The following is a 15,049-nucleotide window of genomic DNA, read 5'->3' on the forward strand; positions in this document are numbered from 1 at the left end:
GATGTGGAGTGTAATCAGCTTGGGTGCTCTAGACATGTCAATTTACTGGAATAATTTGAATGGAACTGGATGCAGTTAAATGAGTAAATCAGGATAAAAGCAGAAAAGTGATGGGTTGGTATTAACAAAGTCTCAGCCTTCACTGGCAGAGTCTGTGTTTTGGGTGTTTCAGGACAGGTGCACTGAAAAATTTCCTTGTGACAACCATCAGATTCCTCCCAAATTCCTTCCCAAATATTGCTTTAGTTTTTCAGTGTATTTAGAAGGTCCTGGAAAGATCAGTGTCTGCACAAGACCTATTCTGCTCAATTTGTTGACAGGTGAAATTAATGCATAATGCAGCCTTGTGTATAAGAAAAATTAATTCTGCCATAGTGGTGTTACAGTGCAGCTGGGTGTATTGCTATTCTTATTTTTTTCCCTCTTTCAAGTTAGCTCTCTTGGTGAAGACCTATTACTCTACCAGGAACTGTTGTAGAGACAAGAGTGTGGGAGGCACTTAGTACAGTCATAGAATCACCAAAGCAGGAAAAGACCTTTAAGATCATGCGGTCCAACTGTCCCCCTCCCTCCAATAATTCCTCACTAACTCACATCCCTCAGTACAACATGTAACTGTTTCTTGAACACCCCCAGGGACGGTTACTCCACCTCCTCCCTGGACAGCCCGATCCAGCATCTGAATTAGGATGTTTTTCCTAATATCCAACCTGAATCAGGTACAAAACCTATAGGTAGAAAGAGTTATGTCAATGAGAGAAGGAAAAGATGTGTAGTGTTACTACTTGGTTGTCACAATTAGCTTCTATTAAATACTTGATTCAGTATTATATTATGATTTTCAGTGAGACCTATGTGATGCTTATACAGCCATGCAACAGTTTCCTATGGGAAGCAGGGGAAAGCTGTTTACTGATTTGCTTGAATTTCTGTTGAGTAAAGCAGTGGAAAACACTCTGTAAGGAATAATCATCCACTGGCAGGAGGTTGGAAGAGATTATATAATAGCGATCATATTTCTGTGACAATGAATGATTCTGTTTATATAATATTCATTTCTGGTCATGTATCCTTGACTTTGCTTATTTTTGTCTTATCCCACGATAATGCAGAAGATAAATTCAACTTACCATTTTGGCCTGTGCTTTTAGGAAATATTTAGATGTTTCTTGCCTAACTATGTGAATGGAACTGTTGCAATGCACACAAACTCTTGCTTCTCTTTGAGGCATGCATCTTTTTCCTGCACTCGACTGTTAATAAAAAGAAGAAAAGAGAGGGTCTTGGGAATTACACAAGTCAGTTTAACCTTGATATTTGGGAAGATACTAGAAGAAATTATTAAGCAATCTGTGTATAAGCACCATCCAGATAATAAGGTGATAAAAAAAGGGTCAACACACATTTGTCAAGAACAAATCATGTTAAACCAATCTAATTGTCTTCCTTCACAGGGAAACCGGCTTAGTGTGGATAAGGAGAAAATGGTAAACGTGATGCATCTTGACTAAAGCCAGGCTTTTGACACTGTGGCTCATAGGTAAACTGCAGAAATACGGCCTGAATAACAGGGAACGGCCTGCCTCTTTAATAACCTGTGCTCTGCTAAGTGCCCTGCTGAAATCAGAATGTCCTTTTGCTTTCTGAGCAGGGTTCAGCATGAGCCTGGTTCTAGCTGCTAATCAGGAAAAAACGTCTTTACAGAAAGGGCTGTTAAGCACTGGAATGGGCTCCCCAGGGAGGTGGCTGAGTCACCATCCCTGGATGTGTTTAAAAACTGTTTGGATGTGGTGCTCAGGGACATGATTTAGCAGAGGGCTGTTAGTTAGGGTACTATAGTTAGGTTGTGGTTGGACTCGATGATCTTTAAGGTCTTTTCCAACCTGAGCAGTTCTGTGGTTCCAGGTTGAGAGGCTACGGAGGTTCTTTTGAGGACAGCAATAGAAGTAAAAAAGAACATGATATGTTAGCAAAAAAAAGACCTGCTATCATCGTGATAGTATTCAGATGCTAAAACTGCAAGATAGTTTGCATTTGATAAACTGTAAATACACAGATTTGGCAGCAGGAGAGAATGTGGTATAGTAGATCCTGGCAAATAGAACAGGAATGAAATATGCAATGGTGGCACTAAAAGAACAACACGTAGCAGGCAGATTATGAGCAAAACTGTTGTGTGTAAGACGTTCCTATTCAGTGCTAAAGAGTTTAAAGCTGGATTTTTGAGTCTGGTTTTGAACTTTTGAAAGTGTCTTAAGTCTTCTACTAGGCAGATGCTGTTAGGAAAAGGATGCAGATCTATCAGTCAACATGTCCACTGAGCCTAAGATAGTAAGCACTGTATTTTCACCCATTTAATAGAAGGGTCTGTGGAAACTGAACTGCGCTCAAGACTTAGCTAATCAGTGTTCTTGCTCAGGCGTGATGAGAAATGTCACACACCTACCTCTCAGCAGTGCTAATGACCCTGCTGTGTGCTAGCTGCTCTCTTTGCCCTGATAGTCAACATGTCTCCGTGTCTGTCTTTAGAAGGTAAACTTCTAAAGGTGCAGAACGTCTCTGGATTTACATTCAGATGGTTGCAAAGGCTTGGATTTAACTAAGGCGTGGATTAAAGACAAGAAAATAAATTCAGTGTGGCTCTGCTAATAGCAAAACAAGGCTTTTGGCTGCCTAAAAGATGTCTGTCTATAGAAGACTGGTAAGCACTGGAACAGGTTACCTAGGGATGCTATAGATGCTCCTTGGAAGATTTTAATAAGTTTGACAGTCATCTGTCAAGGCTGGAAGTTGATATTGCTTCTGGGTAGGAAGATAGACTGGATGCTCTCTTAAGTTTCCTTTTAGCCTGACATCTATATGATTTCTGTGACATAGTGTTTAGCAATAATATAATATTTTTTTTATGTTGCTGCGAATAAATAAATAAATAAAAAAAAATTCACAGAACTGACATAATCCAGGCAGCTTTACTTTATGATAAGAGATGAAAATACAGGTATGAATTCATAAAAGTCTCAGGAAAATAAATGCCTGATCTGACTTTAAATATAAATGAACGCAGAAAGAATTATATGTTGAATAATGATTCTGCAGAACAGAACTAGCTCACTTCTTCAGCACCAGCTATCACAGGGCATTGATTATCTATCTTGTCTAGTTTGTGTGATAACATAAGAATTTAAATTGTAGCCTCGCCCTCAAAACAAATACAGATGCTTTTTCTCTAGGCGTTAATCTCCCAAAGGCCCATGCTCTTGTAATATAAACAGACCTCTGAGCTCACGCCTGGTTAGCTCTGTATCAAATAAGCTGTATTAATAACCTGGGTCAAAACTTGCTCCAGGCAACCCGAAGGCAGCAGCCACCCAAATGCATGTGCCCTAACACCTTTCCAGGGACAAACCTCTCATAGCTGGGCCTTGATTTATGCCCTGCCTGTATGTTTTCTGTTTGGAGGAAATGCAGTGTTTGTTCAGTGCACAGGGCTCCAGATAACTGCTGCTTTTTAATCTCATCCTGCTTCTCTGGGGAATGCTCACCTTGCCCCCAAAAGAAAACCAAGGGTGAAATGAAGAATGGTTCCAAGTGGTCCCTTTCTCCTCCTAATTCACTTCTGTGTCGCTTGTGGCTCTTAAATGGGAGTATGTGATGCCTGAGGCAGCAGTCTTGGGTGATCTGCCCCAATGCCCTGCAGCTCTTTCAGCTCCTGCTGAGGCTGTGGCTGTCAGAGAGAGCTTGGTGCTGCTGGAGCCTGGTGTAGGGTGGCCATACCAGCCTCTGCTTTTTGTTTGCACTACACATGGCCTCTGAAGACAGAAAGGCAGAGGGCAGTCTTCATCTTCTGTGCGCAAGGCCTGGCGCTCCCTCCGCTCCACCCTGGCCGCAAACAGTGGCACGCATCCACTGCAAACAATAGCTGCACCAGAGATGGCTGCCTCCCATGGGTGGCCTTTCAGAAGCAGGGAGATTTTGAAAGAAAACTGCTGCTGCGCCCAACTTCCCTTGTGTACATGCTGCTACCAGAAGCTTCCCCTACAAATCCCTTTTCTTCAGTGCCAAAGCCAAGTCCCGCTGCAGCCCGTAACTAGAGGAGCATCCTGCTGGCTTCTTCAAGGCATTTGTCTGAGGGTGGCACAGAATGGTTTCCAAGCAGCAAATCATTTTAACTCCCCTCTAACGAATGTTGTGAGCTCCTTTGCCAATTTGGAATATGCCCCCTGTGCTTGAGTTGTTCAGGACTGGTTTAACCCCTTGCCAGCTGCTCATCCTGAAGATGGTTTGTCTGCCCATGGTTGTAGGGGATAAAAAGCATGTGTGCATCACCCTGGGGTTTGTTATAAGCATTTTCAGGCCTGGTCTTGGCTATGGAATGCTGCCATGGCTGGACACATCCAGCAGCTGAAGCTGCCAGAGCTGTGCTGAACACATCTCTACAGTGCCCGTGGGCTCACAGGCCTCAGGAGGTCATTACTTCCATGGAGCAGGCTGCCATGTCCTCCTGTGGGGAGCAGTGGGATGGCGCTGGAATGGCTAAACCTGGCACATTGAATCACAAGAGGTATGAGTTCCTGTGTCATATCAGATCTGGGCTGTTTTATCTTTGTTCTTAGTGCAGCATGCTTCCAAGTCCCAGCTCTCATATAAAGACTGCTTATGCAAATGCTAAGGAAAATACTTGAAAATCTTGACGCAAAGAGGAGCTTGCACATAATTTTTATGGGTATTTTCAGCACTTTGAAATATAAAGATCGTCAGCATTGATCTTTGATAGCTTCAGTGCTCAGGGCACTGGGTACCAGTTACTGCCTTTTGGCTTTCTGGGGAGATGTCTCAAATTTCAGAACAGGCTTTCTTCTCTCTTGGTGTTGCTTAGTGCCTGGAGTCAGATGGATATCAACCAAAGTGACACATCTTAAACAATTCAATAAAGTCGAAACAAGCAAAAACCTCAACACAAAATACTTCTGCTTTTCCCAACAGATTAGTAGTCCCATTCTGGTGTGAATGGCTTCGCCCATTCCAGAGTCACTGGGGCTCTTTCTCAGGACCTTTCCTAAACACCCCCAAAACTTTTGGGCCTTCTAAGTACATGAAGGAACAACTACAACAAAATGAGCACAATAAACGGCACAAACCTGATATGCTTTCAGTTGTAGGTCACTACTAGTGAAAGTCACATAGATGGAAACCTCTGATTTTGTGGGGAAACATGAAGCAAGTTTAACAAAGGATCGAGATCAACAATGGGCTTTACTTGCATTGTGGTACCTCTGTTTACTCTGCTTTCATTAGATCACCTTGTTTTGCAATAACCTTTTGTTGCTCATACAGTCTTTGTTTTCTTACTGTTCTTTCAGCAGAGGGAAAAGCAGGATATTTTAAATGATTTTGTTTAATTTTAATTAGAAGGCAAGTAGGTGAATTGCTTGTTCTTTTCTTGACTTGATTATATTTAATAAATACAACAGAGAACTTACCAAAATGCTCCTGAAGTCACATAAAGCGTATCTACTGTCCCACCCAGAAAGGACATCAGAATTGAATTTCAAAGTGGTTTTATGCAGTTGGGTTTGCTGTGGATAAATGCAGTCAGCCTCCTTTTCTGCTGCCCTGCTGAATCCTTACCACGGCACCCAGGGCTGAGAACCCCTTTCTCACCCAACACCTTTGGGCTGTTTACTACTCTGGTGGTAAATAGCCTGAAGTTGTAGTGTTCCCATTCTGCTGGTCACACATGCAAGGAATCTTCAAGAAGAAATATTCTTCATCTCCTAAAATAAAGATGTGATTTATTCCCAGAAAGAGAAAGTTTTTAAAAGACAAATAGCATCTTGAAACCTTTTTTGGTGATGCAGCTCTTTGTCACTTGCCATTGTGAGTAGCTTGTTTGGGTCTGGCATCTTCCATAACCCCACATTAGCACTTGGCTGTCATATCAGGTGTGTAAAACCAGTCTGCCTATTATACAGTGAGCTGTGATTGAATTCTTTATTTATGACTTCTACCCCACATTGCTTTAATTAGAATGCAAATTAAGGATTTCCTGGAAAGCTGCTGTTTACTTCTGCCATACTTTACATGTTTCATTAGTCTTAGGATCCTGACACAGAGTCAAGTAATGTCAGTTTAACAAGTTATCAGTCAATGGAGCTGTTGTAATTGTACGTCTCCATGCACGAAGGCTTCCTGGGCTGCAGTGTGATTCTGCTTCATTTTGCCTCCAGTGCAAAGCATTGAGGCTGTGCTGTCTTGTCCTGTACAAGCTGCTGTGGCTCAGATTAATTAGAGATAACTTCTTCACACAGCATAGCTCGATCCTATGTCTGAACCTCTAACTTACACCAGTGCTTCTGCACGTGGCTTTGCAAGACATTTTCAGTCAGGATGCATGCTTTTCACTGATTTTTGCCAGAACTCTCGATAGTGACTGAATAGTCTTTATCCCTGATTGGCGGGATGTTGGGATAGACTGGGACTCATTGGACCAGAAATTGGAGTTTTTCTCCACTGTTTTGCTTTCAACCACACAGCTTAGCACAGAATAACTTTCCCGTGTCTCTGGTTACCAGTTGTTTCCATAGCTGACCCTCTCCTGAGGGAGCTTCTGGCTCTTTGGTGCCTCTGAAGCTCCTGTGGCATCTGCAGAGGTTTGGCATTGATTGGACCTCTTTGGGCACAGCCATGACTGGTGGTTCATGGAGCATCGTTTCCCTCTATTTGCCTATGGCTGTGCGAGATGCAGGGCTTTCTTAAAAATCAGGGATAACATCACATTGGAGGGCAATATAACTGCTGTGTAGCCCTTCAGCATGCTGTTTGTGATAGCCTTATTTCTGAGTGTGCTTCAGCCCCAGAGGAAAAACTTTCATGTAGATTGCTCCAAAGGAGCTTAAACCAAAGTAACCAAGGATATAGTCCCTAGTACCTTTATTTTCCTCAGCTTCTGCAGTGACAGAAGGGAGTGGAGAGAAGTAACCTACCCCACTTCTGTTTGAAAATATTTGGCTTGAGTGATGTGAAGATTTCGGTAGATCTGTGACAAGATCAAAGACTATAAATTATTTAACAGTGGTTCTACTTTTGTGGAATTATTTAAAGTATCATAATTGCAGCTCAGCTTCCCAGCCTTCATTTTCAAGTCTGGAATTCTGTTGGGAACTATCATAATCACTGAAGAGTATAATATTACAGGCTGGGTATAAAAATATCTTTTTAATGACTAGCAAATTAGTGAAATGTCTTGACCTGAATCTAGACCAAACAGAAGACAGTGTTTTTATGGAGGGAGAAGAAAGACTAAATTGTCACCACATTGTTATTCTTGTTAAATTCTCCACTACTTAAAATGTCAGTTGATTAGATAAAATTTGTAACACTGTGCATCAATGCAAGTGATGAAGGGCTGTGTGTTACATAGTATCTTGGCATTTCTGCACTTTTGTTTTCCTTTTAATGCTAGCATGCGCATTCTGTGACTGAAACTTGGAAAAATAAAGGCTATTCATTACTTCAGTACCCTGTGAACAATAGAGATCATGAAAGGCATTGCAGGGAACTCCTCTGCCTGTTGGCTCTTCAAGAAGCAAGATGGGTCCTTGGAGAGTTTTCTCATAGGCTTTAAGTTTTTGTTGTGTGCATGATCTGCCTGGCTAAACTGTATGTCTGACTTAAGAAGGATCTAGAGTTGACAAGTTTCCCACTCTGTATTTTGCTTCCAAATACTGATTCTCTGTCTACCTGTGGTCAGGAATTTACTCTCCAAATTTCTCTTTGCGAATGAATTGAAGGGAACTGAGCCCTTGTGTTCCTATGTGCAATCAGATGTCAGTGGCTAAATTCTCAGTTTGAGCTATTTTGAGCATTCAGAATAGATGCCAAGTGGGTTCCTGCAGACAAGGATTCAGCTCCCAGTTATGCTATCAATTTCCAGTGTGATTTGGAATGAGTCACTGACCTTTCTGTTCTTCATTTCCTCCAAATTAAACCTGAAGCGATAATATCAACCTGTTTACTTGGTAAGCATTAGGTTACGAGGGCTGCATTTGCAGTGCAGAACCTCTGTATTAAAGAAGTGAAATCTTACTGTAGTGCAGACAAGTTGATTGCATTTTACCTTCTTAATAGTAACACTGGTGTTTTGGGACAGAGACCTTGCTGCATTCACAGGACACCTTATGGAATTAAGCTGTAGTCTGTAATGTGGAACATCTACATAAAAACAAGCAATAGGAGCCCATGATGCAGGACCAAAGGCAATCTCTATTCCTGCCTTTCTTTCCCGTTGGTCAGAGCCCCCACTGTTTTGCTTTGCAGCAGAAGTGAACACAGCTTTGCCTAGTTTTTATTCACCTGTTCTTTTAAGAAAGCTACCCAAAAGAAGTTGGGTAGCTTACCCAGCTACCCAAGTCCAGAAGTCACTAGTGAAAATGCTATTAATCGTTTATCTTTAACATCTCTGCAAAATGCTATAGCCACATGGCTCCATTATCTCTACTTGAGAGAAGCCCACTTCAATAAAAGCAGAACTTTTGTGGTCTTGGGAAGTGAAGACAAATGAGAAATGCGTTTGGCACTTGGCTGAAATAAATGTGATTAGTCTTTAATTAACATGAGCACAAAGGAGATTAATAAATTACATGAAAAAGACTGTTATCCAGAGACCCTGTATTCCAGAAAGACTTGTGGAGCAGGTTGGAGGCAATCTGCAGCAAGGCTGCACTCAGTACCTGCACGTATGGTACAGGCACACATGCTCCTCAAACTAGCGACGCCTCCCAGGAGGCAAACACTATGTGAACAACCATTTTTTGCAAGCAAATGTCATCTGTTAGATATCAGACTAATTTTCTGCAGTGACACAAAACAGACTCTATCCCCTCTATGTTAAGACAGCAGCGTTTTGTTAGTTTGTGTGCAACCTTAGCATTCCTGCCCTGCTGTTCCTCTGGGCTCGGTGCTGACTTGCGCTGGGGACCTGTAGTCTCCGAAGTATTTAGACAAGACTGTATCATGGTACAGCCATTTCTTTCACTTCTCTGCACTGAGTTGTGTCCTCTTACTCCTTGGAAATACAAAAATAGGTTGCTGTGAGAGCTCACTCATTTGTTATGATCCCTTGATGTGTAGTTTTGCTGAAGAAGTGCTGACAGATCAGGAAGGGCTTAGGAAAGAACTTTAGGACAATGATCAGAGAGATGAAAAACCTACCCACAGGAACTCAGTAGAGTTAGCTTATCCAACACCATGGCCTAATGTTATCCTGGATATATTTTGGGCGAAGAAGGGCTTCCGTATTAAAGGATGGCTTTTATCTTCTACTGAAAATTGTTGCCACAATGGGAGATGAATCTTCTTTCATTTATTTATTTCTAGAGCTAGGGGAAGGTTTTGTGGCTTGTTGTGGTAGGAGGTGATGTTCAAGCAGACTTGATGCTTGCAATTACATACAGCTAGCTTGGATGTTCTTCTGATTCCTCCAGCACAGCATGCCCAAGGCTGTCTTCCAAAAGAAACTCCTGTCTATCAGTTTTCAAGAGAAATAAATGTTTAAATGAAGATACTGCTAACCTTAGATTTCCACTGTAAGAGCTCAGGTGGCCCACAGTCCTTCCCTGGGCTGTAAACCTGTGGCTGTACAAACCCATCTCAACACATGGAAGCTGTTCTTCCACTGAGGAAGCTCCAAACCCTTTGCTTTACCAACAGGGCTTCACCTGACGCTCTTAGTGAGGCTGTATATTCTGTAAGCAGGCTTTGGATTCGTTCCCAGATGCATCCCAGATACATTCTACACTGTACAGGGACTGGGTAGTAGTGCAGTCTCATCTAGTGTATGCCCCAGAATTACTGCTCATCCCTCTTTATAATAAATGAGAGCTATTTGGCTGCAATATTTCTACAGCTGTAATGCACCAGCATCTCGGAGTGCCCAAGTCCTGTCTTGGATGGATACATTCAAAACATACCCTAGGGACTGTTAGAGAAATGTATAATCATCCCTTTAGAATCCCAGGATTAAATCCTAAGCAGCAAGCAAATAAATAAACAATGCTTCTCCCTAATGCCTATTTATTTAATGTAGATCAATGGAACATTCAAGAATGAAATTGGTTTTCTTAGAGATCAAAAAAATATTTAAAATAGGTTTTTACTACAAGAAATAATGTGAATTCTGCAGATGAAGTGCTGGTGTGAGCAAGGTTATTTTAAGCTGTTCCATTCTGTGCTGATTGTTTAGGGGTAGCAGAAGAGAAATAAAGTTAAAGGGCACCTTGTTTTGGTCCAACAGTTTGGTACTCTGCTAAAATAAGTCTGAACTGAGTACTTGTGACAGCATTTGTATTTACAATACTTGCTTGGGACAGTTTTGTTTTTTAACAGGTCCTACTGTTTCTCCTTTTCTGTTACCTAGTCTGAGTAATAGGTGATTTTGGTACACAGGAGCAACCCCAGCAGTTTCGGCTGTGTGGTACTTCTACCTTTACCTCTTGCAACCAAAACACATGTGGGTAAGGGGCAAGTTCATGCCACTGTTAGAGCAGGCTGCAGCTGTTTATGCTGTTTTCATTCTCTCACTTTCCAAGGACCTCTCTTCTGCCTGAGTTTGTTAAGGAACCAAGTGAATTCTTTTGATTCTAAGGTGAATAGCAAGGGAGGAGGCTGAGGGCTGTTAACTGAAGGTCAGAATGGTTTGAAGTGCTGTGGACTGGTGCTCTAGTCACTGCCACATATAAAAGCAAAGCTCTCTCTGTGTTTGGGGAAAAGAAAAAAAAAAAGGTTAGAAAACAAAAACAAAACAAAACAATATTGGCAGCCTCAGAATGAAAGAACAGTCAATGCAGTCTATAAAACCGGAGTTGTCAGACCATAACAACAGTAAATGTTCAGGTGAACCGAAGACTTGTGAGATGAAAATCTCATCTTGAAAATATATTGTGTTTGTATATAATGGTTTTTTTCCTCTCTTTCTGTTTTCCCTCTTCATGGTGTCTGAGTTTTAGTGTTCTCAAAGGCTAACAATATTGCAGCTCAGTTGACCGAGATCTAGATTCTGAATGTTGAGAATCTGCTGATGAAGTGCACTCCCTGCACTGTATGCATTGAATCTATGTGGGCATATACAGATGCACTGAGATGTTCTTGTTTTCCCTGCAGTACCTGTCCATGTCTTTTTCTTCATGCTGTTCCTACTGCAAACTTTATCCAAGGTCCTCGATTTGCAGCTGTAATGGGGCTGCCATCTGCTTGGCTGTAAAGATGTCCTATTGCCTCCCAGTGCATTGGCTGCAGCAGGGTTTGCATCAAGGGGTTTTGCCCTTTCACTCATTCAATTTCCCAGAAGCAGCACTGACTTGTGATCATGGCAGTTCAAGAGGAAAGGCTCATTTGGACCAATTCTGTGAACAAAGGTCTTGTTTAGCGATTTAAAGCTTGCTTTCTATTGGTGGAGCTGATCTTCCCATGCTTCTGGGTGCCCCTCCAGCCAGGGTAAGTGAAAGCGTTACCTGTTGTGGGACATCTGTGAATCACAGGCTGCATGTGAGTGGCAGTAATGGAAGCAACTATGGAAAAGAACAACAGGAGTATTTGGTTAATGAAGACTGAAATCTTCTGAGGAAGAAAGAGAGAAACAAATTTGAGTACTAGTGAATAGGAGCCTGAAGGAATGTGGAGAAATATGCACAGTAGCAAAGACAGAGACTGCAGAGGTCCATAAATGATGCAGGAAATTGTGAAGGCTAAGGTACAGTTGGGGGACTGATTATATATATACAATGGACTTAAAAATCCTTACAGGCGTCTGGAGAGGTTACATGCAAAAGGAACTTAGCAAGATGGGACTAAAAGGCATTGCTAATTGATAACTATAGACTCTGCTCTTGAAAGGCCATGAGTATTTTAAAAGGTGGGAGGGATGATTGCAGGCTTTGCAAATGAGTTGGGGGGAGGAGAACTATGTCTCTCCACTTTGTTCAAGGACTGGAGTTTTGGGGTTGTTGTCAAGGAAATGCTTATGGCTGTAAACTGCATTTTTTTAAGAACTCTCTCTCTCTTTAATTTAAACGTCCTTTGTCCCATTTGCTGCATTAGTGTTATAGTTCTTGCTTTAGGCTTGTATTAAAGTTGGCAGTCTCAGCTGGAGGAAAACTAGGGGATAGGTCAGATGCTAATTAATTTCATGCTAATCGTGCCATAATTTGAAATCCAGTGGATTGGTTTCTGTGGGAGAGCTGGAAAGAGTATGGAAAGGCAGAAAAGAGTAAGGATAATTAATCTGTGTAAAATTGCTTGGGATTCTTTAAGAAAAAGAGGTTTTGTTGCTGTTGTTATTCTATTTGTTATTTGAAATGTTTTAAGGACTCCTGTGCCATGGATGACAGGAAAGGCTGCTGAGTCACATCTCCTTGTTCCCAAAACACCAAAAGGAACCATGCCAGCTGGCTGAACTCTGGCTGAGCCTTCCCTCCCCATAGGATGAGCAGTGGCTCCTGGATAGATTCCCCATGCAAAGACAGACCCAGTTGGGAGCAGCGCTGCTCAACAACCCATGGCCCGTGCACTGAAGGGCCATCTCAGTGGGTTAGGGTGAATCTTGTGGGCTGTGCATGAGGCAAAGGGAGCAGGTTTGAGGGTGTTTCAAGTATCGAGATGCTGTATCCTGAAACCCTGAGCTCTCTTTTGTCCCCTAGACCTTTGAGCTGAGCGCATGGGAAGAAGTTGGTTGCTTGCTTCCAGAAGTGGACAGGGTTGGAAAGGGGAAAGGGAATGCAAATCAGTCCTTGCTTGCTGCATTTCCCTCCCACTGGGTCTCCTAGGGTTGCTTGGGGAGCTTGACTCAGCCAGGCTGGGGGTAGTGATTTACTGCTGGCCTGTAAGGGCTATAAATTACTGCAGGCCTGGAGAGCAGCAACTGTAGAGGTGGAGCTGAACCTCCGAGGTGGGTTTCCGGTACAACCTCCAGGGCCTTTCCCTCACCTGCAGGGCAACAGGCTCTGCCTGAAGTCACAAAAAAAATACCCTGAGCTGGCTCTTTGCAAACTGCACAAAGTATATGTAGGTGGTTGTAAAACTGTACATTTTCCATGGACTTTTCTCCCCTTGTCCCATCATTGTCCTGCCAGAGTTCAATGACTGAGTTTTGAACCACCAGAGAGCAGTGACTTCCTGAGTAATCATCTCTGATTCTGAAACCCAAGGAGTCCCAGCCCAATGAGGAGGCAGTTTGGAGTAGTGGTTTTTGCTGTTGAACTTCTTATATTTTGCTTTTGACTTGCAGACACCAAGCCCAAGTTCAAATGACATTACAAAGCAGAAAGCTTTATGATTAATTATGCCTGGTACAGATATAATTTAAACTTATTGACTCGTCTGAAGTAAGTGCCAGACAGTGCGATAGGGGAGGCAGGAAGTGGCTGGTTAGGATTGCTGAACCAAGCTGGAATCAAAAGTCGGGGAGAGGAAGTGCATCATCATTTAACTTTGCTCGGCAGCTCAGCAGAAAACTGATGCAATTGCTGATGGATGCTGATATCAAAGGGAGAAGAAGCTTGACAAACTCGTGGTGCTTTTAGAATTAATGTAAAGCTAATCAATACCCTGACTTGGCGCAATATGAAAACGTAGTACCGGGACCTGCATTGAAATGATTTTTCTTTAAACCTATATTCTGGGATTGCTGTTAAGAGAGATTTTAGAGGGAATAACGTCAGTTAAAAGACAACTTTTGAATTCCCATCAGGTCGTTGCATTTCACTGCAACTAGTGTGTAGCTGTGCTGGGAACTAGGTAATGTCAGCTCCTGAAAGATCATGTTTTCTTTAGCTTTTTTTCTTTATGGGCTGGTGGGGCCCTAGGACTATTTAAGATGGCTTTTAAATGGGGTTAGGGAAGGAGAGGAGAAGAAACCATTTGACTGGACTATACTTGCTGTGCTGAATGAGCTCATGGCTTTTTTCCCCCCTCTTTCTCTCTCTCACTCCAGCAAACTGTGGCCATATGGGAATCTGTGAGTCAAAGCTCAGAAACCAAGCAGCTGCCTTAGGTTTCTGATAACAGATCATATGGTGGCAAGGGTTCCCTTATCTTAGATAACCCATGCATCTAAAATCAGAATATGTGTACTTTTCTCAACTTCATGGGTGAATTTTATCACCCTGGGCACACATTCTTCACTCTCTTGCTCAAGCTGGTCATAACTGTCTAATGATTACGACTGTGCCATCTGTGTAAGTGTTACATCGCTCACTGCAGTCCTTCTCAGAGCTGTCTATTCATCTCAAATTGTGTCTCTGCGGGTGCCGGTCACGGAGACTCCACAACTCAGCACCCCTGGAGCAAAGCTGTGATTCATGCCTCCAGAGTTTCATGACGTTGACTGTGCAGAAGCCAGAAACAAGCCTTCTGCCCCACACATTTCTCCCTTCTCTTTCCCCAAGACACGTTGGACATTGTGAGACTGAAGCTATGCAGAATTTTCGCAGAAAGTGGGAATATCCAGGTGAAATTTGTTTCTTTGAGCATAGCCTTTTTCTGTCTATACAGGGCACCTCCAGGTATAGGTGTTCTGTTTTAAACTTTCATCTGTTGAGAAGCCTGTGGTACAAGAGCTGTAGTGCTTATCTTTGGGGATGGCAAAATAGGTTGCTTTGGCTTCCTGCTTCGCTGTCATCTTGAACAAAATCTCAGCCTCCCTGTCACCACAGATTAAATCTCAGCTTCCCTGCTCTGGTGTTCTGAATCCTCTTCAGGCTTGGTACAGGAGGTGCTTGAGGCTGCACATGCTGTAACTCTGATTCTACAGAGAGATATGCTTAAGTAAGGAGTTCAGGGTAAAGAAGAGGCACCTAACCACAAAACAGCCCTTCTCCAGTCAAAGAACTTTGCCCAAATGCAGAATAGAAGTATTCTGTGCCAGATATTACATAGATGTCATATCTGCTGAAAGAGCAACTACATCAGGGCTGCCTATATTGTATCTTCACTACAGTTCTTTTTTGTCAGCATTGGCCAAAAATATCCTTTCTCCATATTTCTGTATTATCTTAAA

The 15,049-nt window shown here is 42.5% G+C and overlaps 1 long non-coding RNA gene across 3 annotated transcripts in view; it reads left to right on the plus strand.

Annotated features, from left to right (window-relative positions):
* The window catches only part of LOC107310689 (uncharacterized), a 158,094-nt gene that overhangs the window by 14,849 nt on the left and 128,196 nt on the right, over positions 1 to 15,049 (plus strand). Inside the window, exon 1 of one of the 3 annotated variants that reach the window (XR_014943757.1) lies at positions 11,535 to 11,746. The exons of the other annotated variants lie outside the window; for them this stretch is intronic. This is a non-coding gene — a long non-coding RNA (uncharacterized LOC107310689). Of the gene's footprint in view, positions 1 to 11,534; positions 11,747 to 15,049 lie in introns of those variants that run through there. 3 annotated transcript variants of the gene reach the window in all.

The sequence above is a fragment of the Coturnix japonica genome, chromosome 3, assembly GCF_054131305.1.
Source record: "Coturnix japonica strain WE chromosome 3, WE-NBRP24, whole genome shotgun sequence".
Lineage (NCBI taxonomy): Eukaryota > Metazoa > Chordata > Aves > Galliformes > Phasianidae > Coturnix > Coturnix japonica.